This window comes from Heteronotia binoei, chromosome 11 (assembly GCF_032191835.1).
Source record: "Heteronotia binoei isolate CCM8104 ecotype False Entrance Well chromosome 11, APGP_CSIRO_Hbin_v1, whole genome shotgun sequence".
Lineage (NCBI taxonomy): Eukaryota > Metazoa > Chordata > Lepidosauria > Squamata > Gekkonidae > Heteronotia > Heteronotia binoei.
This window is the reverse complement of record NC_083233.1, coordinates 80,637,119-80,658,757: the sequence shown is the minus strand read 5'-3', so window position 1 is coordinate 80,658,757 and position 21,639 is coordinate 80,637,119. Positions and strand designations below refer to the sequence as shown.

Below are 21,639 nucleotides of genomic sequence, written 5' to 3'. Positions count from 1 at the left end.
ACCCTGTGAGGTAGATGAAGATATTGGATTTATATCCCGCCCTCCGCTCCGAAGAGTCTCAGAGCGGCTCACAACCTCCTTTCCCTTTTTCCCCCACAACAGACACCCCGTGAGGTAGATGAAGATATTGGATTTATATCCCGCCCTCCACTCGGAAGAGTCTCAGAGTGGCTCACAATCTCCTTTCCCTTCCTCCCTCACAACAGACACCCTGTGAGGTAGATGAAGATATTGGATTTATATCCCGCTCTCCACTCGGAAGAGTCTCAGAGTGGCTCACAATCTCCTTTCCCTTCCTCCCCCACAACAGACACCCTGTGAGGTAGATGAAGATATTGGATTTATATCCCGCCCTCCACTCCAAAGAGTCTCAGAGCGGCTCACAACCTCCTTTCCCTTTTCCCCCCACAACAGACACCCTGTGAGGTAGATGAAGATACTGGATTTATATCCCGCCCTCCACTCCGAAGAGTCTCAGAGCGGCTCACAATCTCCTTTCCCTTCCTCCCTCACAACAGACACCCTGTGAGGTGGGTGGGGCTGAGAGAACTCTCACAGCAGCTACCCTTTCAAGGACAACCTCTACCAGAGCTGTGGCTGACCCAAGGCCATGCCAGCAGCTGCAAGTGGAGGAGTGGGAAATCAAACCCAGTTCTCCCAGATAAGAGTCCACGCACATAACCACGACACCAAACTGGCTCTCTATTAGAGCTATGGCTGACCCAAGGCCATTCCAGCAGGTGCAAGTGGAGGAGTGGGGAATCAAACCCGGTTCTCCCAGATAAGAGTCCACGCGCTTAACCACGACACCAAACTGGCTCTCCAGAGAGCAACTTGCTAGCTTGCTCCAGAGAGAAACGGAAGCCTGGCGCAGAGCATATGACATTCTGCCCGGATGGGGTCTTTCACCTCCTCAAACTTTGCCTTCCACATGTTCCACCCCCCCTCCCAATCTCCAGGAATTTTCCAGCCTGGAGTTGACAGCTCTAGAAATTCAGCCTGCCCACACTAAAACGAGCGGCTTGGCTCAGGAGCAGGGATGAAACAGCTTCTTTGACGTTGTGGTTTGATTTGTCTCTGAATTATGCGCACGCTGGATTGCACTGGAAGATGCTTTGAGAAAAGGGAATTATGTTCGGGGGTTGAAGAGGACAGTCATTCCCAGCAGCTCCTTCTCCCTCATCCACATCTGGAGTTAGGGGAGTCAGCACTCCAATTAAGAGGCCAGGTTTCTCTGCAGGCTCAGCTGTAGGGGATTGGATGGAGTTTTGGGCACCTGCCAGTGACAGAGAGGGAAGAAGACAGGGAAGCTATGATGTAGCTGCCGGGTGAGGCGGGTTGGCTTCAGGATGAAATGGCCGGTCTGCGCCTTGAGGATCTCGTCGAAGGAGGATGACGTGACCAGGTTTCTGGCGTGACCAGGCCCTCGGCGAGCTGCAGGGTGGCAATATGCGGTGGCTCAGCAGGATGGCCTGGATCTCCGGTTCGTCATCCTTGATTCATTGCGCCACAGGGTGGTACTTGAGTCTTTTGACCCAGGCCCCGTGGCGCAAAGTGGTAAAGCAGCAGTACTGCAGTTCTGTGGTCTGAACTCTCTGCTCACGACCTGAGTTCTATCCCAGCAAAAGCTGGTTCAGGTAGCCAGCCCAAGGTTGACTCAGCCTTCTATCCTTCCGAGGTTGGTCAAATGAGTCCCCAGCTTGCTGGGGTGGGGGGAGTGTAGATGACTGAGGAAGGCAATGGCAAACCACCCTGTAAAAAGTCTGCCGTGAAAACGTTGTGAAAGCAACGTCGCCCCAGAGTCGGAAACGACTGGTGCTTGCACAGGGGACCTTTCCTTTCCCCCCCCAGCTTGCTCTGGGGGGAAGTGTAAAAAAGACTGGGGAAGGCAATGGCAAACCACCCCGTAAAAAGTCTGCCGTGAAAACATTGTGATGCGACATCGCCCCAGAGTTGGAAACGACTGGTGCTTGCACAGGGGACCTTTCCTTTTCCCCCCAGCTTGCTGGGGGTGGGAAGTGCAAAAAAAGACTGGGGAAGGCAATGGCAAACCACCCCGTAAAAAGTCTGCCGTGAAAACGTTGTGAAAGCAACGTCGCCCCAGAGTCGGAAACAACTGGTGCTTGCACAGGGGACCTTTTCTTTTTTTCCCAGGCTTTGGGCTGCACTATGTCGAACTCCGGAATGGAGTTTTGCGATCCGGAAGCGATGGCCATGGTCAGGCCGGGCGGCAGTGCCTGTTGCGCGGTAGCACTGGAGCTCCATGCGCTTGGCGGTACCGGGTGGTCCTGGGCCTCGCTCATCCAGATCCCATCTTCGTCGCCACTATTATATAGCGGGTTCTATGCTTGGAGGAGTCGCCACTTGAGTGATCACAAGCTGTTTAATAGATGTAGCTTAGTATTCTGGGAGAGCTCTCTCCCACATTACAAGGCTGGTGTTGGGGCCCACAGGCCAAATTTATCTACATCTCTGGGTTCCCACGCAAGCACGTTATTGGGTCATTCAAACCGATGGGGGCTTGTGATTGGTCCAGGGCTGCAGAGATTTGGATCCTGCAGCCCTTTGTTCTCTAGTCCCCAAGCTCAGTCCGTATGGCTCCAATGAGCCAGGCAGGAACACCCAAAGTCTTCCCTTGAGTCCGCATACATAACAGAAGCCCCCTTCCCCTCGTTGCTGGGGGTGTGCATGCAGAGAGGGAGCTCTAAATCTTGCTTTTGGACGCGATTGGTTATGCAAGAAGGTTTGCTGAACATCCTCTTTCCCACCCTTCCCGTGCTTTCCAGGGCACCTCTGATTTAATTTTAACTAGGGATGCCGGCCTCCAGGACAGGTGGGACTTGGGGAATCTCCCGGAATTATAGCTGATTCCCAGGTTGCAGACATCCGTTCCCCTGGAGAAAATACATGCTGTGGCATGTGGGGTTGCATGACATCGTTCCCCATTGGGGCCCTTGTCCTCCCTAGGATCCACACCCCACATCTCCAGGAGTTTCCCAACCTGGATCTGGCAATCCTGCCCTCCTATCCCCCATCGGTGGCCCAAGGGGGAGCAGAACCTGGCAAGCCTAATTTTAACAGATGTCAGGTATTTATGTATGAAATATTTCTGCCCCACCTCTCGGCTCAAGGCAGTTTACAAATAATAATCCAAAATCACAGACGAACGAAATGGAACCCCCCAAATACCTCCCCACCCCCCACAAAAGCCTTCACAACCAAGGAGGCCTCCCTCGCGGGGCTTGCCGGAGCCCTCCAACAAGGGGGCTCCTCCCCCCTCTTGAGGAACCCCATGTGCCTCGGTGGGGGGGGGGAGTGTCACGTTCTCAGGGCGCAGGCAGGCAGGAGTCCAAAGCCGGTCTGAGGTCAGAGTTCGGGAAATCAAACAGGAGCCGAGTCACCACAGCAAAATCACAAACCAGAAACAGAAGTCAGTGTCCAAAGCCAAAGGGTCAGGGTGCCAAAGAGTTCAAACCGGTCAGAAACTGGAATCAGGAAGGAGCGTGGATGCAAGCCAGGGAATCGACTTGTTGCTTCCACGAGGTTGCCAAGTCCCGGTTGTGAGTTATATGGGAGCCTCAATCAGCCTGTGGCCGTAGGTTTTCTACTATTCGGGGCTAAGTGATCAGAAGCACTGGCATGCCTCGTGTCTGCATTCTGAGAGTCTTTTCCGAAGACAGCTTCACATTCTTGAGATGGGAGGGGGAGAGCTTGGAGGAGACTGATTGTCAACAGCCGGTGCAGGTGCCTGGAATGTGGGGAAAGTGATTGATGGGCCAGCTGTCACTTCTTCAGCTGAGGTGCTGGAAGGCTGTTCTTCCTGGTCTGTTAACCCTTCCAGCTTCCCCTCCTCGGGGCTCATGACAGGGAGTCAAGAAGAGAACCTGCAATTGGGTATTCTCTCTCTCTCCCCCCTCCTTTTCTTCATCTGACAAATTTGAAATTGCTTATTGCTCACCGAATTTTTCAGTTGTGTCGGTTGCTTCCGTGGCAGCTGTCGAAGGCCTGCTGCCTGTTCTACACTAACCACCAACCAAACAGGAGACAATAGAGCAAGTGTGTGCGTCTGAGTGCCCCTATCTGTGCAAGTCAAACACTGATCTCCATGGCCCTCTGGCTGCCCCACCCACCCTGCCATGAGTCACCTGAGGACAGGTGGGGCAGCAGAGGAGAGAGGATGGGGGGGGGAGCCTCAGATACCTTTTGTGCTAAGTAAGCAAGCGATTCAATTTTCTTGCAAAGGGGGGAGCACAGTGGCCTGGATCTCAACTCCCTCCTTGCGAAAAGTTGACTCCAAAGTTTCAAATGTAACCAAGCCAGCTGGGAAACAGGAAGAGGCATGCGCTCAGTGACTTCACTTTTTATTTATATCCTGCCCTCCACTCCGAATCTCAGAGCTGCTCACAATCTCCTTTACTTTCCCTCTTCCCTACAATAGACACCTTGTGAGGTGGGTGGGGCTGAGAGAGCTCTCCCAGAAGCTGCCCTTTCAAGGACAACCCTGCGAGAGCTATGGCTGACCCAAGGCCATTCCAACAGCTGCAAGTGGAGCAGTGAGGAATCAAACCCGGTTCTCCCAGATAAGAGTCCACACACTTAACCGTTACACCAAACTAGTAGAAATAAAGGGTGTAATTGTATCATCCCAAACCCCCTCCCCCCCGGACCATGGAAAAATCGTCTTCCACAAAACTGGTCCCTGGTGCCAAAAAGGTTGGGGATCACTGTCTTAGAGAACCAAGTGTCGAGTATTGTTCTTCCAAGAGTGAGCTATGGTAGCTTTTGCAGTTGTTAAAAGTTTGGTTATTAGAAATTTCTTAGGGGAAACTATTGAAGAGGTGGACCAATCGTTGAGTAAGATTAGAGCTGTACCAAATTTAGCTGTACAGCAGGGATGGGGGACCTTTTTTCTGCCAAGGACCATGTGGATATTTACGTATAACATCATTTGCGGGTCATTAAAAATTATCAACTTAAAAAACAGTGCTCCGCCAAGGGAGATTGATTCAGGCTAGCAAAATTAATGCAAATAATTGTTTTTCTATTTGAAGTCATGTGGGGAAAGCCTAATCTGGCACACACACACCCGGCCTGCCCCCTAGGCAAATGCAGAGGTCCAGGGCTTTTTTGTAGAAAAAGCCCAGCAGGAACTCAGTAGCATATTAGACCACATCCCCTAATAGGGTTGCCAAGTCCAACTCAAGAAATACCTGGGGACTTTGGGGTGGAGCCAGGAGACTTTGGGGGTGGAGCCAGGAGCAAGGGCGTGGCAAACATGACTGAACTCCAAAAGGAGTCCTGGCCATCATATTTAAAGGGATCGTGCTCTTTTAAATGCCTTCCTTCCATAGGAAATAATGGATGGCAGGGGCACTTTCTTTGGAGGCTTATAGAATGGGACCCCCTGGGCCAATATTTTTGAAACTTGGGAATTGTTTTGAGGAGAGACACTGGATGCTATGCTGGAAATTTGGTGCCTCTACCTCAAAAAACAGCCCCCCTGGAGCCCCAGATACCCACAGATCAATTCTCAATTATACCTGAATCGATCTCCATAGGGAATGCCCAGCAGACATTTCCCTCCCCCCTCCCGCTTTCTGATGACCCTGAAGCAGGGGGAGGGCCTCCAAACGGGGGATCCCCTGCCCCCACCTGGGGATTGGCAACCCTGTCCCCTAATATTAGCATATTAGGCCACACCCTCTGGGATAATCAAGTGCAAACTGAACGGTGACAGTAACTTTTCCAGGCCCTGCAGCAATTCTGGCCGGCCGGCCAGGCCCCAGGGAGGCTGCTGCACAGCACATCTGGGCCCTGTGATCCCTGCCTGGCCCTGGGGAGGCTGCTGCACAGTGCGGCTGGGCCCCACGATCCTCGCTGGCCAGCCAGGCCCCAAGGAAGCTGCCACATGGCTCAGTTCGGTCCAGCAATCCCCAAGGGCCACACCAGTATTATTATACTGTCCCTAGTATAAGGGTATAGAGTCTTAATACATGATGCCAATTTTAATAAATTCCCAGGGAAGATCAGAGCAATTCTACAGTTCCCTCCTGCTTTTGGACTCCTTTACAGAAATTACTCCTAGCGTAACAAAATTTTGCATAACGGCACGTGCAGTATGGAAGCAGATGGCTGAGTCTTCAAAGAGCTGACCCGCTCGATTGTGAAAAGTCAGAATTTTGAAACGGATTGAAAGGGCACATATAAGTCATTTGTTGTTGTTGTTGTTGACCTTGGTATTGTGTGTGGCAGTTTTTACAGGCTTCATTGAGACTTTTCAAGAGGACCTTGTGCCGAAAGAAACCCAAACATTTTAATAAATCAATAAATACACCAGTATTTGTTTAAGGGAAGTGCCTGCTAGGAGTTCCCAGAATGAGCTGAATGGTTCTTGTCCTCGATGCGTCTTATAGGGTTGCCAAGTCCAATTCAAGAAATATCTGGGGACTTTGGGGGTGGAGCCAGGAGACTTTGGGGGTGGAGCCAGGAGACTTTGGGGGTAGAGCCAAGATCAAGGTTGTGACAGGCATAATTGATCTCCAAAGGGAGTTCTGGCCATCACATTTAAAGGGACGGCACACCTTTTCAATGCCTTCCTTCCATAGGAAATAATGAAGGATAGGGGCACCTTCTTTTGGGGCTCATAGAATTGGACCCCCTGGTCCAATCTTTTTGAAACTTGGCGGGTATTTTAGGGAGAGGCACTAGATGCTATACTGAAAATTTGGTGCCTCTACCCCAAAAAACAGCCCCCCCAGAGCCCCAGATACCCGCGGATCAATTCTCCATGAGTTTCTATGGGACTAAATCTCCATAGGGAATAATAGAGTTCCCAGCCGACATTTCCCTCCCCTCCCCCCGCTTTCTGACGACCCTGAAGCGGCGGGAGAGCCTCCAAACCGGGGGATCCCCTGCCCCCACCTGGGGATTGGCAACCCTATGCGTCTAATTGACGGATGCCAAGAGAAAGACGTTGAGCATTCCGATGGAGTTGTAGACGTTTCTCTGGGTTATGAGGCAGGCGTGAGTTTCTCTGCTCCTGCCTTCGAAGCCCCCGCTCACCAGTCTGGCAGCTGCACCTTCGGCACAATGGAAAGCCCTCGCCTTCACCCTGCGCTTCTGCCCACAGCGGCCTCCGAGGCTTGGCAGGGCACACAACAGCTAGAATTAACACCTCCTCCCTGTGCCAGGGGAACAGCTCCATCTCTGCCCGGCCGACTACTGCTTATTACATTATTATTTATTACATTAAATTTCTCTCCCGCCCTCTCCGCAAGCGGACTCAGGGCTAGGCTTCCCCAATCCCCAGGTCCCAACGGGGGATCACCTGGTTTTACAAGTTTCCCCCCGCCCCCCAGCCAGCTAGCCGGCGGGGGAAGCCCCACCCCCCACAGCCCCCACAGCTCTAGATCCCCGGCAGTTTTGGGAATTCATCCATGGATATCAGAGGCTCTAGAGGGGCTGTGTTTTGAGGTAGAGGCACCAGATTTTCAGTATAGTATCTAGTGCCTCTTCTCAAAATACCTCCCAAGTTTCAAAACGATTGGACCAGGGGGTCCAGTTCTATGAGCCCCCAAAGAAGGTGCCCCATCCTTCATTATTTCCTATGGAAGGAAGGCATCTAAAAAGGTGTGCTGTCCCTTTCAATGTGATGGCCAGAACTCCCTTGGAGTTCAATGATGCTTGTCACACCCTTGCTCCTGGCTCTGCCCCCAATGTCTCCTGGCTCCACCCCCAAAGTCTCCTGGCTCCATCCCCAAAGTCCCCAGATATTTCTTGAATTGGACTTGGCAACCCTACTCAGGGCGGCTCACAACATTCATTTACACCATTCAAATCAATAATCAAAGATTTCAGGTTTTCACGGCTGGCATCATCATTAGGGTTTGTAGAATCTTTCGGGCTCAAGTGCCGCGTTCTACTGGAGAAAGTTTTCCTTCCAGACGTTTCGTTCTCAGCTGCAGAGAACATCCTCAGTGGCATTGCAGCCGGAGCAGGCGCTCAGACCTTCTTGGCTGCTGTGCATTGAGTGTGCGACACCAAACTAGCCAAATGGCTGAGAAACGCAGGCAGGGCTTTTGAAGAGCCACCGGAATCTTCTCCTCTTCCCCGTGTGAGGAGAAGGCAGCTCTGGCACGTCCTCCTTGTGTTTTCCTTTCACTTTGCATCCCAAAGTAAACAGGAGAAATGGCCCAGAACAAACTCATTTATGCAGGAGCTCACAACGGTAATGGCGGTAGCTCACAAAACAGGTAGCTCACAAAACTCACTCAATGCACAGCAGCCAAGAAGGTCAGAGCGCCTGCTCCGGCTGCAACGCCACTGAGGATGTTCTCCGCAGCTGAGAACGAAATGTCTGGAAGGAAAACTTTCTCCAGTAGAACGCGGCACTTGAGCCCGAAAGATTCTACAAACCCTAATAAAATCAATAAATCAATAACACATCATTACAATTAATTTTTTTTTTAAAAAAAGCTATTTCATGGTGCTGTCTCATTACTATATTAGCGGTTCTGCTTTTCAGACGGTGACCACCGAGTACTCTAACAGATGTCAGGTGGCAGCTCTCTCTCAGTTAAATATCGAAGGCCTGTCGAAACAATTCGGTCTTACAGGCCCTGCGGAACGTAGAGAGGTCCCACAGGGCCCTTATGGCCTCCGGGAGAGCATTCTATAATTCTGGTGCTGCCACCGAGAAGGCCCTGTTGGTGGCATAAGAAGCCTGCCAGAAGGAAAAAACACAGGAAGTTGCCTTAGACCAGGGGTGGCCAAAGTTGCCATTTCCTCCAAGTTCCTTGACCTTCATCCCTTACAACAGACACCCTGTGAGGCGAGTGGGGCTGAGAGAGCTCTCACAGCAGCTGCCTTTTCAAGGACAACTCCTGCAAGCTATGGCTGGCCCAAAGCCATTCCAGCAGCTGCAAGTGGAGGAGTGGAGAAGAAGACTGCAGATTTATACCCCACCCTTCTCTCTGAATCAGACTCTCAGAGAGGCTCACCATCTCCTTTCCCTTCCTCCCTCACAACAGACACCCTGTGAGGTGGGTGGGGCTGAGAGGGCTTTCTCGGAGGCCATAAGGACCACTCCTGAGAGAGCTGTGGCTGGCCCAAGGGCATTGCAGCAGCTGCAAATGGAGGAGTGGAGAAGAAGGCTGCAGATTTATACCCCGCCCTTCATTCTGAATCAGTCTCAGAGTGGCTTACAATCTCCCATATCTTCTCCCCCCACAACAGACACCCTGTGAGGTGGGTGGGGCTGAGAGAGCTTTTTGCAGCAGCTGCCCTTTCAAGGACAACTCCTGCGAGAGCTATGGCTGACCCAAGGCCATTCCAGCAGCTGCAAGCGGAGGAGTGGGGAATCAAACTCGGTGCTCCCAGATAAGAGTCCGCACACTTCACTGCTACACCAAACTCGCCAAATGGCTGAGAAACGCAGGCAGGGCTTTTGAAGAGCCACCGGAATCTTCTCCTCTTCCCCGTGTGAGGAGAAGGCAGCTCTGCCCGGTCCTCCTTGTGTTTTCCTTTCACTTTGCATCCCAAAGTGAACAGGAAAAATGGCCCAGAACAAACTCATTTATGCAGTAGCTCACAACGGTAATGGCGGTAGCTCACAAAACAGGATTTTTGCTCGCAAAGCTCCACAGCTTAAAGGAAGTACTGGTTGTTACCATGCCGACAGTTAGGTCAATGCTGGGACTAGAGACAACAAGAAGAAGAAGACCACAGATTTATACCTCGCCCTTCTCTCTGAATCAGAGACCCAAAGCGGCTTACAATCTCCTTTATCTTCTCCCCACACAACAGACACCCTGTGAGGTGGGTGGGGTTGAGAGGGCTCTCACAGCAGGTGCCCTTTCAAGGACAACTCCTACAATAGCTCTGGCTGACCCAAGGCCATTCCAGCAGGTGCAAGTGAAGGAGTGGGGAATCAAACCCGGTTCTCCCAGATAAGAGAGCTATGGATGACCCAAGGCCATTCCAGCAGCTGCAAGTGGAGGAGTGGGGAATCAAACCCGGTTCTCCCAGATAAGAGAGCTATGGATGACCCAAGGCCATTCCAGCAGCTGCAAGTGGAGGAGTGGGGAATCAAACCCGGTTCTCCCAGATAAGAGAGCTCTGGCTGACCAAAGGCCATTCCAGCAGCTGCAAGTGGAGGAGTGGGGAATCAAACCCAGTTCTCCCAGATAAGAGAGCTCTGGCTGACCCAAGGCCATTCCAGCAGCTGCAAGTGGAGGAGTGGGGAATGAAACCTGGTTCTCCCAGATAAGAGAGCTGTGGCTGACCCAAGGCCATTCCAGCAGCTGCAAGCGGAGGAGTGGGGAATCCAACCTGGTTCTCCCAGATAAGAGAGCTGTGGCTGACCCAAGGCCATTCCAGCAGCTGCAGGTGGAGGAGTGGGGAATCCAACCTGGTTCTCCCAGATAAGAGAGCTGTGGCTGACCCAAGGCCATTCCAGCAGCTGCAGGTGGAGGAGTGGGGAATGAAACCCGGTTCTCCCAGATAAGAGAGCTCTGGCTGACCCAAGGCCATTCCAGCAGCTGCAAGTGGAGGAGTGGGGAATCCAACCTGGTTCTCCCAGATAAGAGAGCTCTGGCTGACCCAAGACCATTCCAGCAGGTGCAAGTGGAGGAGTGGGGAATCCAACCCGGTTCTCCCAGATAAGAGAGCTCTGGCTGACCCAAGGCCATTCCAGCAGCTGCAAGTGGAGGAGTGGGGAATCAAACCCGGTTCTCCCAGATAAGAGAACTCTGGCAGACCCAAGGCCATGCCAGCAGGTGCAAGTGGAGGAGTGGGGAATCAAGCCCGGTTCTCCCAGATAAGAGAGCTGTGGCTGACCCAAGGCCATTCCAGCAGCTGCAAGTGGAGGAGTGGGGAATCCAACCCGGTTCTCCCAGATAAGAGAGCTGTGGCTGACCCAAGGCCATTCCAGCAGCTGCAAGTGGAGGAGTCGGGAATCCGACCCGGTTCTCCCAGATACGAGTCCAGCACTTCACCACTACACCAAACTGGTTCTCCTCTTTGATCTCATCAGTTCTTGGAAACTTTAGCAGGGTCAACCCTGGTTAGGACTTTGATGCGAGTCCACCAAGGAGGTCCAGGGTTGCTCTGCAAAGGCAGGCAATGGGAAATCCCTTCTGAACACCTCTTGCCTCGGAAGCCCCAGGCTAGCCTGATCTCGTCAGATCTCAGAAACGAAACATGGTCAGCCCTGATTAGTACTTAGATGGGTCAGTGCACAGCAGCAGGCAATGGCCAACCACCTCTATTGAACATCATTGTATGATTTTGTTTCAAGACATTCTTAGTTATTCGGTCACTAAAACTTCGGTTGTGCTGTCTTTAATGCTGAGTCCAGCGTTTGTGCTCTTTCTAAGAAAAGCAGAAGTGTCCAACTGGGGAAGACCGAGGTCCATTTGGCAAAATCCCCAGCAGGAGAGCCAGTTTGGTGTAGTGGTTAAGTGTGCGGACTCTTATCAGGGAGAACCGGGTTTGATTCCCCACTCCTCCACTTGCACCTGCCGGAATGGCCTTGGGTCAGCCATAGGTCTGGTAGAGGTTGTCCTTGAAAGGGCAGCTGCTGTGAGAGCCCTCTCCAGCCCCACCCACCTTACAGGGTGTCTTTTGTGGGGGAGGGAGGTAAAGGAGATTGTGAGCCGCTCTGAGACTCTTCGGAGTGGAGGGCGGGATATAAATCCAATATCTTCATCTACCTCACAGGGTGTCTGTTGTGGGGGAAGAAGGTAAAGGAGATTGTGAGCCGCTCTGAGACTCTTCGGAGTGGAGGGCGGGATATAAATCCAATAACTTCATCTACCTCACAGGATGTCTGTTGTGGGGGAGGAAGGGAAAGGAGATTGTGAGCCGCTCTGAGACTCTTGGGAGTGGAGGGCAGGATATAAATCCAATATCTTCATCTACCTCACAAGGTGTCTGTTGTGGGGGAGGAAGGGAAAGGAGATTGTGAGCCGCTCTGAGACTCTTCGGAGTGGAGGGCGGGATATAAATCCAATATCTTCATCTACCTCACAGGGTGTCTGTTGTGGGGGAAGAACGTAAAGGAGATTGTGAGCCGCTCTGAGACTCTTCGGAGTGGAGGGCGGGATATAAATCCAATATCTTCATCTACCTCACAGGGTGTCTGTTGTGGGGGAAGAAGGTAAAGGAGATTGTGAGCCGCTCTGAGACTCTTCGGAGTGGAGGGCGGGATATAAATCCAATATCTTCATCTACCTCACAGGGTGTCTGTTGTGGGGGAAGAAGGTAAAGGAGATTGTGAGCCGCTCTGAGACTCTTCGGAGTGGAGGGCAGGATATAAATCCAATATCTTCATCTACCTCACAGGGTGTCTGTTGTAGGGGAGGAAGGTAAAGGAGATTGTGAGCCACTCTGAGACTCTTCGGAGTGGTGGGCGGGATATAAATCCAATATCTTCATCTACCTCACAGGGTGTCTGTTGTGGGGAAGGAAGGGAAAGGAGATTGTGAGCCGCTCTGAGACTCTTCGGAGTGGAGGGTGGGATATAAATCCAATATCTTCTTCTTCTTGTTTCTTGCCTTGAAAGCCCTACAAAGTGGCCATAAGTCCACCAGCACTGAACTGCCCTTTCTACCACTGAGCTGTTTAAAGCTCTTGAGCCTTTTGGAGTTTAGTGCCATTTTGAAATCTTCCTAGAGACTTTCTGTCCCATTTGTCCATTGGGCCGGGCATTCTGTGTGCAGTCTTTGGACCCATTGAAAAAAGAATCTTGCGGGTTTTGCAGCTTTTTGCAACTTATTGATGCATCAGAAACAACTTTGATATTTTTTCTGAGCTTTTGCCTTCATTTGAGCCTTGTGGTTGGAGAGGATTCGAATGCTAGAAGAGGATTCAAAGCAAGAAGAATCAGATCGACCTCCTGTTCATTGGGACTCCTTGGATGGATCTGTGAAACTTTGGGGGAATTGCTATTGTTGCTTAATCTTCTATTGAACATAATTGTATGATTTTGTTTCAAGACATTCTTAGTTATTCGGTCACTATAACTTTGGTTGTGCTGTCTTTAATGCTGAGTCCAGCGTTTGTGCTCTTTCTAAGAAAAGCAGAAGTGTCCAACTGGGGAAGACCAAGGTCTATTTGGCAAAATCCCCAGCAGCCCCACAATGGGCCTCATTAGATTTTTAATCTGCTTCCCGCCCACCTTGAACGTCCACATTGAAGAGACAGCCCCCCAAATGGGTCTCCCTCCGGTGAGCGTAACCCAGAGGGCGCCCTGCAAACTGGAAGTTTCTGACCCACAGAGAGCGTGGACTGTGAGAACGTCGGCTCTTTGCTCTGTTTGCTCCTTCTGAGATAAGCTGGAATTTGGCTTGGCCGGGCCTCAGGGTGTATGCCTTGTCACAAGACGCGGTGGTTTGGCAACAGCAATGTCAGCGACCTGGAGTGCGGTGATGGAGTTTGCAAGGTGGCAAAGCCGGTTTGTAAAGATTAACCTCTGGGGCTCTCCAGATGGCAGGTGAGCCTTCTCTGGGCCCCTGCACCTCCTTGAAGGACCCAGGAGCAATCTCAGGTCGTCTGATCTTCCATGCAAGGGAGCTAGGGTTGCCAAGTCCAATTCAAGAAATATCTGGGGACTTTGGGGGTGGAGCCAGGAGACTTTAGGGGTGGTGCCAGGATTCATTGGGGGTGGAGCCAGGAGCAAGGGTGTGACAAGCATAATGGAACTCCAAAGGGAGTTCTGGCTATCAAATTGAAAGGGACAGCACACCTTTTCAATGCCTTCCTTCCATAGGAAATAATGAAGGCGAGGGGCACCTTCTTTTGGGGCTCGCAGAATTGGACCCCCCACAAGCACCAAGCTCAATTCGAATCTGCTAGCAGTGTAGATCCCGACCAGATTTTCAGGAACAAAGTTTTGTGTCCAGGGGCAGCTTTAAGACCGACAAAGTTTAATTCCGGGTATCAGCTTTCAAGTGCGCACACACTTCTTCGAAGCACGAATGTGTCTTCCCAGATTTAAACTTTTGTTGGTCGTAAAGCTGCCCCTGGACGCAGACTTCTGTTCTTTGCTCAGACCATCACAGCCACCCACCTGAAGATTTTCAGCATCTGCGCTCTTCAGGCCCAAAGCTGTCTTCCTCAAGAGGAAGTGAATGTGTCTAAGCTAAGCAAGTTGTCTGTGTCACTTGGGATTTCCATTTCCTGCTTGGGAAATTCCCGGCGATTTGAGTCTGGAGAGGGGGGAGATGGGGGGGGGAGGAAGGAATTCAAAGGGGATGTGATGTCATTCTAGCATGTCTGTTTCTCCTAAACTCTATGGTATACCATAGAGTCCACCCTCCCGAGACTGCAAATTCCTCCAGGGGAACTGATCTCTGTCATCTGGAGATGAGTTGTAATTCCGGAAGATCTCCAGCCTCCAAGTGGAAGATGGCAACCCTAGTTTCACTTTCTGTGGACTGCCCTGATTGGTGCCAAACATTGGCCACACCCTTCCCAATCGATTATCTGGAGCTCAGTTCTCCAACATTGCTGGGCTTGTGAGTCCTTTCCCTAGAGGGGGCAATGTCTGGCAAGGGTGCAGTGGTTAAGTGTGTGGACTCTTATCAGGGAGAACTGGGTTTGATTCCCCACTCCAACACTTGCAGCTGCTGGAATGGCCTTGGCTCAGCCATAGCTCTTGCAGAGCTGTTCATAAGAACATAAGAGAAGCCATTTTGGATCAGGCCAATGGCCCCTCCAGTCCAACACTCTGTGTCACATAAGAACATCAGAGAAGCCATGTTGGATCAGGCCAATGGCCCATCCAGTCCAACACTCTGTGTCACATAAGAACATAAGAGAAGCCATTTTGGATCAGCCCAATGGCCCATCCAGTCCAACACTCTGTGTCACGGAGTGGTCAATAGCACCAACCCCAAATCAGACTTTTCCCTGCAGCCACTGTGGCCAGATCTGCCTGTCCTGCATTGGTCTTGTCAGCCACCAGCGAGCCTGCAGCAGACGTGGACTACTGCACCCTTCTTAAATCTTCGTTCGCAAGGTCAAGCCGAGAGAGAATAGCCACTGATGAACCTCTGCTCCATATTTTTATCCAATCCTCTCTTAAAGCTGGCTATGCTTGTAGCCGCCACCACCGCCTGTGGCAGTGAGTTCCACATGTTAATCACCCTTTGGGTGAAGAAGGACTTCTTTTTATCCGTTTTAACCTGACTGCTCAGCAATTTCATTGAGTGCCCATGAGTTCTTGTATTGTGAGAAAGGGAGAGAAGGACTTCTTTCTCTACTTTCTCCATCCCATGCATAATCTTGTAGACCTCTCTCATGTCACCCCGCAGTCGACGTTTCTCCAAGCTAAAGAGCCCCAAGCGTTTTTGAAAGGGCAGCTTCTGGGAGAGCTCTCTCAGCCCCACCCAGCTCACAGGGTGTCTGTTGTGGGGGAGGAAGGGAAAAGAGCTTGTAAGCCACTCTGAGTCAGAGAGAAGGAAGGGATATAAATTTGCGGTCGTCTTCTTCTCCTTGTCTCTAGTCCCAGCATTGACCTAACGGTCGGCATGGTAACAACCAGTACTCCCTCTAAGCTGTAGAGTCTTGTGAGCAAAAATTCTACTTTGCGAGCTACTAGCATTAAAGTTGTGAGCGAGCAGTTTGGCTACTGCATAAGTGAGTTTGCTCTGGGCCATTTTTCCTGAGCGAAGACAAAAACCTGTGAGCTGGGGGCTAAAAAACTGTGAGCTAGCTCACGCTAACTCAGCTTAGAGGGAACGCTGGTAACAGCCATCAGGTCTTATTTTTTGGGCTCTACCTCATCTATCTCATTCCTTTTCAGTCAGATTAATTTTCTTTTAAAAACTGGACAGTGCTGAATATTCCCCAGTGTTGATTTTCAGCCAAAAGTAGGACTTCTGGCTGCAAGGAAGAATGGTGGTAGTTTATATATTTTTTTAAAAAAACGGAATTCCTGTTTTGGGCTGTGGTTTGTACCGTGGGGATTTCCTGGCTTTGTCCTGTGCGTGAGCCCCACCAGAAAAGGATCATGTAACAAACCACGCAATGTCATGATGCTCTACGACCTGGAGTTGGATGACATCGAGGGCAAGTGAAGGCAGTGGGAAACGGAAAGGAAAGGAAAGGTCCCCTGTGCTAGCACCAGTCATTTCTGACTCTAGGGTGACCTTGCTTTCACAACATTTTCACGGCAGACTTTTTACGGGGTGGCTTGCCATTGCCTTCCCCAGTCATCTACACTTTCCCCCCAGCAAGCTGGGGACTCATTTGACTGCCCTCGGAAGGATGGAAGGCTGAGTCAACCTCAAGCCGGCTACCTGAAAACCCAGCTTCCGTCGGGGATCAAACTCAGGTCATGAACAGAGCTTAGGACTGCAGTACTGCAGCTTTAACACTCTGTGCCACGGGGCTCTTAGTGGGAAGTGAGGGCCCTGTAAATGAAGAATCAGCGGGCATTTTTGCAAGAAGAGCTGGAAAGTAATTGCAAGCAGATTTTTCCGTGCCAGTGGAGAGGTTTGTGAATGAATTCAAGTTGTTTTGGTTTCGGCATGGAAAAAGAAAACAGGCAGAATTCAGTCCATGACCAGGCGGTTCCTAACACAGCCCATGTTTCACCAGCAGTGCCAGGAAATCTGACCTATGATTTCATCTTTTCCATCTGAGCAAAGCGGGTCTTGGAATGAAATCTGGCTTTCCCCCCTCTTAGCTGGCTTCTGCCATTAACATATTGTTTGAGTTCTTCTGAAGCTGTTTATGTTTTGGAGCATCTTTGCCGGGTGGTCCACACAGATCGCCTTTAAAAAAACAACAAAATAAAATCCTAGTAGCTAAATCTGCAAAAGGAAACAGCGGTGACTATTTGAACTCAAAAATGTCTTCCGTGCTCCTTCACCATCAGAGATCTGGTGGGTAGCTGGAGGGGAGGGGGGCTGTCAGGGTTGCCAATCCCCAGGTGGGGGCAGGGGATCCCCCGGTTTGGAGGCCCTCCCCCCGCTTCAGGGTCATCAGAAAGCGGGACGGGGGAGGGAAATGTCTGCTGGGCATTCCCTATGGAGATCGATTCAGGTATAATTGAGAATTGATCTGTGGGTATCTGGGGCTCCAGGGGGGCTGTTTTTTGAGGTAGAGGCACCAAATTTTCAGCATAGCATCCAGTGTCCCTCCTCAAAACAATTCCCAAGTTTCCAAAATATTGGACCAGGGGGTCCCATTCTATAAGCCTCCAAAGAAAGTGCCCCTGCCATCCATTATTTCTTATGGAAGGAAGGCATTTAAAAGAGCACGATCCCTTTAAATATGATGGCCAGAACTCCTTTTGGAGTTTGTCACGCCCTTGCTCCTGGCTCCACCCCCAAAGTCTCCTGGCTCCACCCCAAAGTCCCCAGATATTTCTTGAGTTGGCAACCCTAGGGGCTGTGGAATTCCCTCCCCAGAGACCCTGTGCCCCCTCTTTGCCATCTTTCTGCCCTATCCTCAATATAGTCTGCTTCACAATGGCTGTTTCTGCCACAGTTGCTGAGCACTGGACAGATGGATTGTGATGTTGGCTATCTCTGTATATATTCCGGTCTGGATCCAGGACTGGGGAAGTCTTGGGACAAGATACTTTCTGATTCAGCCAGCCTGGGGCAGTTATTAGCATGTCAGTCATCAACCTGGGAGGCCCAGGTTAGAATCCCTGATATGGTAGGAAGAGGAAATGGTTCCTTTCCTTCTGGGAAACTCCCCTACCAAAGGTTCCCTTACCAAAGGGGGTGAACAAACATGTGGACAAAGGAGACCCAATAGATGTTGTTTACCTTGACTTCCAGAAAGCTTTTGATAAAGTTCCCCATCAAAGGCTCCTGATTAAGCTCAGGAGTCATGGGGTAAAAGGACAAGTCCTCTCGTGAATCAAAAACTGGCTAATTAATAGGAAACAGAGAGTGAGTATAAATGGGCAGTCTTCGCAGTGGAAGGTGGTAAACAGTGGGGTGCCGCAGGGCTCAGTATTGGATCCAATGCTTTTTAACTTGTTCATTGATGATTTGGAGTTGGGAGTAAGCAGTGGAGTGGCTAAGTTTGTGGATGACACTAAATTGTTCAGGGTGGTGAAAACCAGAGAGGATTGTGAGGCACTCCAAAGGGATCTTTCGAGGCTGGGTGAGTGGGTGTCAACATGGCAAATGAGGTTCAGGGTGGCCAAGTGCACAGTAATGCACACAAGTGCAAGGTAATGCACACTGGGGCCAAAAATCCTAACTATAAATACAAGTTGATGAGGTGTGAACTGGCGGAGACTGACCAAGAGAGAGATCTTGGGGTCGTGGTAGATAAGTCACTGAAAATGTCAAGACAGTGTGCGTTTGCAATAAAAAAGGCCAACGCCATGCTGGGAATTATTAGGAAGGGAATTGAAAACAAATCAGCCAGTATCATAATGCCCCTGTATAAATCGATGGTGCGGTCTCATTTGGAGCACTGTGTACAATTCTGTTCACCGCACCTCAAAAAGGATATTATAGCATTGGAGAAAGTCCAGAGAAGGGCAACTAGAATGAATAAAGGGCTGGAACACTTTCCCTGTGAAGAAAGGTTGAAACGCTTGGGGCTCTTTAGCTTGGAGAAACGTCAACTGAGGGGGTGACATGATAGAGGTTGACAAGATTATGCATGGGATAGAGCAGGTAGAGAAAGAAGGACTTTTCTCCCTTTCTCACAATACAAAAACTTGTGGGCACTCACTGAAATTGCGGAGCAGTCGGGTTAGACTGGATAAAAGAAGTCCTTCACCCAAAGGGTGATTAACACGTGGAATTCGCTGCCACAGCAGGTGGTGGCAGCTGCAAGCATAGACAGCTCCAACAGGGGATTGGAGAAACATCTGGAGCAGAAGTCTATCAAGGCTATTAGCTACAGGGTATTGATGGAACTCTCTGTCTGGGGCAGGGATGCTCTGTATTCTTGGTGCTTGGGGGGGGCAACAATGGGAGGGCTTCTAGTGTCCTGGCCCCACTGATGGACCTCCTGATGGCACCTGGATTTTTTGGCCACTGGGTGACACAGAATGTTGGACTGGAGGGCCATTGGCCTGATCCAACATGGCTTCTTTTATGTTCTCTTATGTTCCCTGGAAAGTAGTCTGATAATCAGCTGCCACTGTGCAGAACCTCTTGAAAACATCTGGACTGATCCACTGAGAAGGTGGTCTTCCAGGGCAATCCTAGAGCAATACCAAAGTGATGGGGTAGAAACCCTGGAAAACACCTTATAATCAAACCAGAAGCACTCATGCAATCTAGCCAGTTTCGTGTAGTGGTGAAGTGTGTGAACTCTTATCTGGGAGAACCGGATTTGATTCTGCACTCCTTCACTTGCAGCTGCTGGAATGGCCTTGGGTCAGCCATAGCTCTCGTAGGAGTTGTCCTTGAAACAGCTGCTGCTGTAAGAGCTCTCTCAACCCCACCTACCTCCCAGGGTGTCTGTGTTGGGAGGGGGGAAGGTAAAGGAGATTGTGTCCGCTCTGAGATTCAGAGTATAGGGCAGGATATAAATCAGATTCAGAGTATAGGGCGGGATATGTCCAATATCTTCTTCTAGCACAGGGAGAAGAGGTATATCCCAGAGATACAGACTGTGGGTGATTCCGCACTCACGTTGGTCCGGGGCGGGTTTCCATTTTGGGGCGGAGCAAGCTGGCGATTTTGCACCAGTTGCTCCATGCCGGCATTTTGTGCTGGGCAAACCCATGATTTGCCACGCTGCAATGTAAACCTATTTTTTCAGGTGTACACTGAGGTGGGGCAAATTGTGGGTTTGCCCCGTGCAAAATGCTGGCGCGGAGCAACTGGTGCAAAATCATCAGCTTGCTCCGCCCCAAATCGGAAGCCCGCCCCGGACCAACGTGAGTGCGGAATCACCCTAAATTTAGCAGAGCCAAAAAAAAAAAAGTCTTTACAAAAAGGTTTATTGTCTCTCTCTCTCGGCTTGACTTCGCGAACGAAGATTTAAGAAGGGTGCAGTAGTCCACGTCTGCTGCAGGCTCGCGGGTGGCTGACAAGACCAATGCGGGACAGGCAGATCCGGCCACATGGCTGCAGGGAAAAGTCTGATTTGGGGTTGGTGCTGTAGCAGTACGATTCTTCCTCGATCTCCTTTTGTCCTCAAGACCAGCTATGCGTGCGTTCTCAAAGGAAGAGACAGCCTGGTGGATGGTGTGCCTCCATGCTTTGCGATCTGAGGCTAGGTCAGACCTCTGGTGATGGTTGATGCGACAGGTACCAAGGGATTTCTTCAAGGAGTCCTTGTACCTCTTCTTTGGTGCCCCTCTATTTCGATGGCCGGTGGAAAGTTCGCCATACAGGGCAATCTTGGGAAGGCGGTGGTTTTCCATCCTGGAGATATGCCCTGCCCAGCGCAGCTGCGTCTTCAACAGCAGTGCCTCGATGCTTGTAACCTCCGCCCGCTTGAGGACTTCAGTGTTGGTCACAAAGTCACTCCAGTGGATGTTGAGGATGGTGCGAAGGCAGCGCTGATGAAAGCGCTCAAGGAGTCGCAGGTGATGACGGTATAAAACCCACGATTCGGAGCCGTAGATGAGGGTTGTCATCACAACTGCTTTGTAAACATTGATCTTTGTTTATTGTAACATTGAGAGAAAAGGAAAAGGATGGTTGGATTCAAAAAAGGGGTGGGAAAAGGGCAATACAACACACAGGGCAAAGTACACAGCAAAATAGCACAGAGATATTCCAATGAAAAACATTACAGTTGAACTGACTAAGCGAAACACACTTTACCTATGCTGTAGCTGGTTACCCAGAGCATGTGCGGTAACAAGAGGTCAAAGGGGGCATTAACTTCCACCCAGCCTCCTGTGGACCCAGTTTTCACTGAAGACTGAAGAAAAGAGAAAATCCCAAATGTCCAGATATTCAGGGTCAATGAACCTGGACCTTTCTAAGAAGGGCAAGCTGATTTCTCCAGTCCCACACAAACCCCCCATCACTGACGTCAAAGGCTATGATTACCAATCAGACCCATATCGTCCCACCTCCCTCCAAGCACTTGGTAATGGCCCTGAACTCCCATAACAAATAGATGGCCTGGTCCAAACTGGGTTGATCTTTGCCCTAGAGGGATGAAGTCTGCAAGGACAGCCCAGTGAGGAAGGGAAGCGAATGCCTCATTCTGCGGGGCTCTGCAAGGTCGCAGGATCCCATGTACTCTAGGACAGCGCTGGTCACACTTGCTTCGCATTGTGCCAGTTTGGTGTAGTGGTTAAGTGTGCGGACTCTTATCTGGGAGAACTGGGTTTGATTCCCCACTCCTCCACCTGCACCTGCCAGCATGGCCTTGGGTCAGTCAGAGCTCTGGCAGAAGTTGTCCTTGAAAGGGCAGCTGCTGTGAGAGCCCTCTCCAGCCCCACCCACCTCACAGGGTGTCTGTTGTGGGGGAGGAAGGGAAAGGAGATTGTGAGCCGCTCTGAGACTCTTTGGAGTGGAGGGTGGGATATAAATCCAATATCTTCATCTACCTCACAGGGTGTCTGTTGGGGGGGAGGAAGGGAAAGGAGATTGTGAGCCGCTCTGAGACTCTTCGGAGTGGAGGGCAGGATATAAATCCAATATCTTCATCTACCTCACAGGGTGTCTGTTGTGGGGGAGGAAGGTAAAG

At 50.8% G+C, this 21,639-nt stretch overlaps 1 protein-coding gene across 1 annotated transcript in view; it reads left to right on the top strand.

Annotated features, from left to right (window-relative positions):
• The window catches only part of TMEM116 (transmembrane protein 116), a 68,609-nt gene that overhangs the window by 10,814 nt on the left and 36,156 nt on the right, over positions 1–21,639 (top strand). The gene's annotated exons all lie outside the window — the stretch shown is intronic.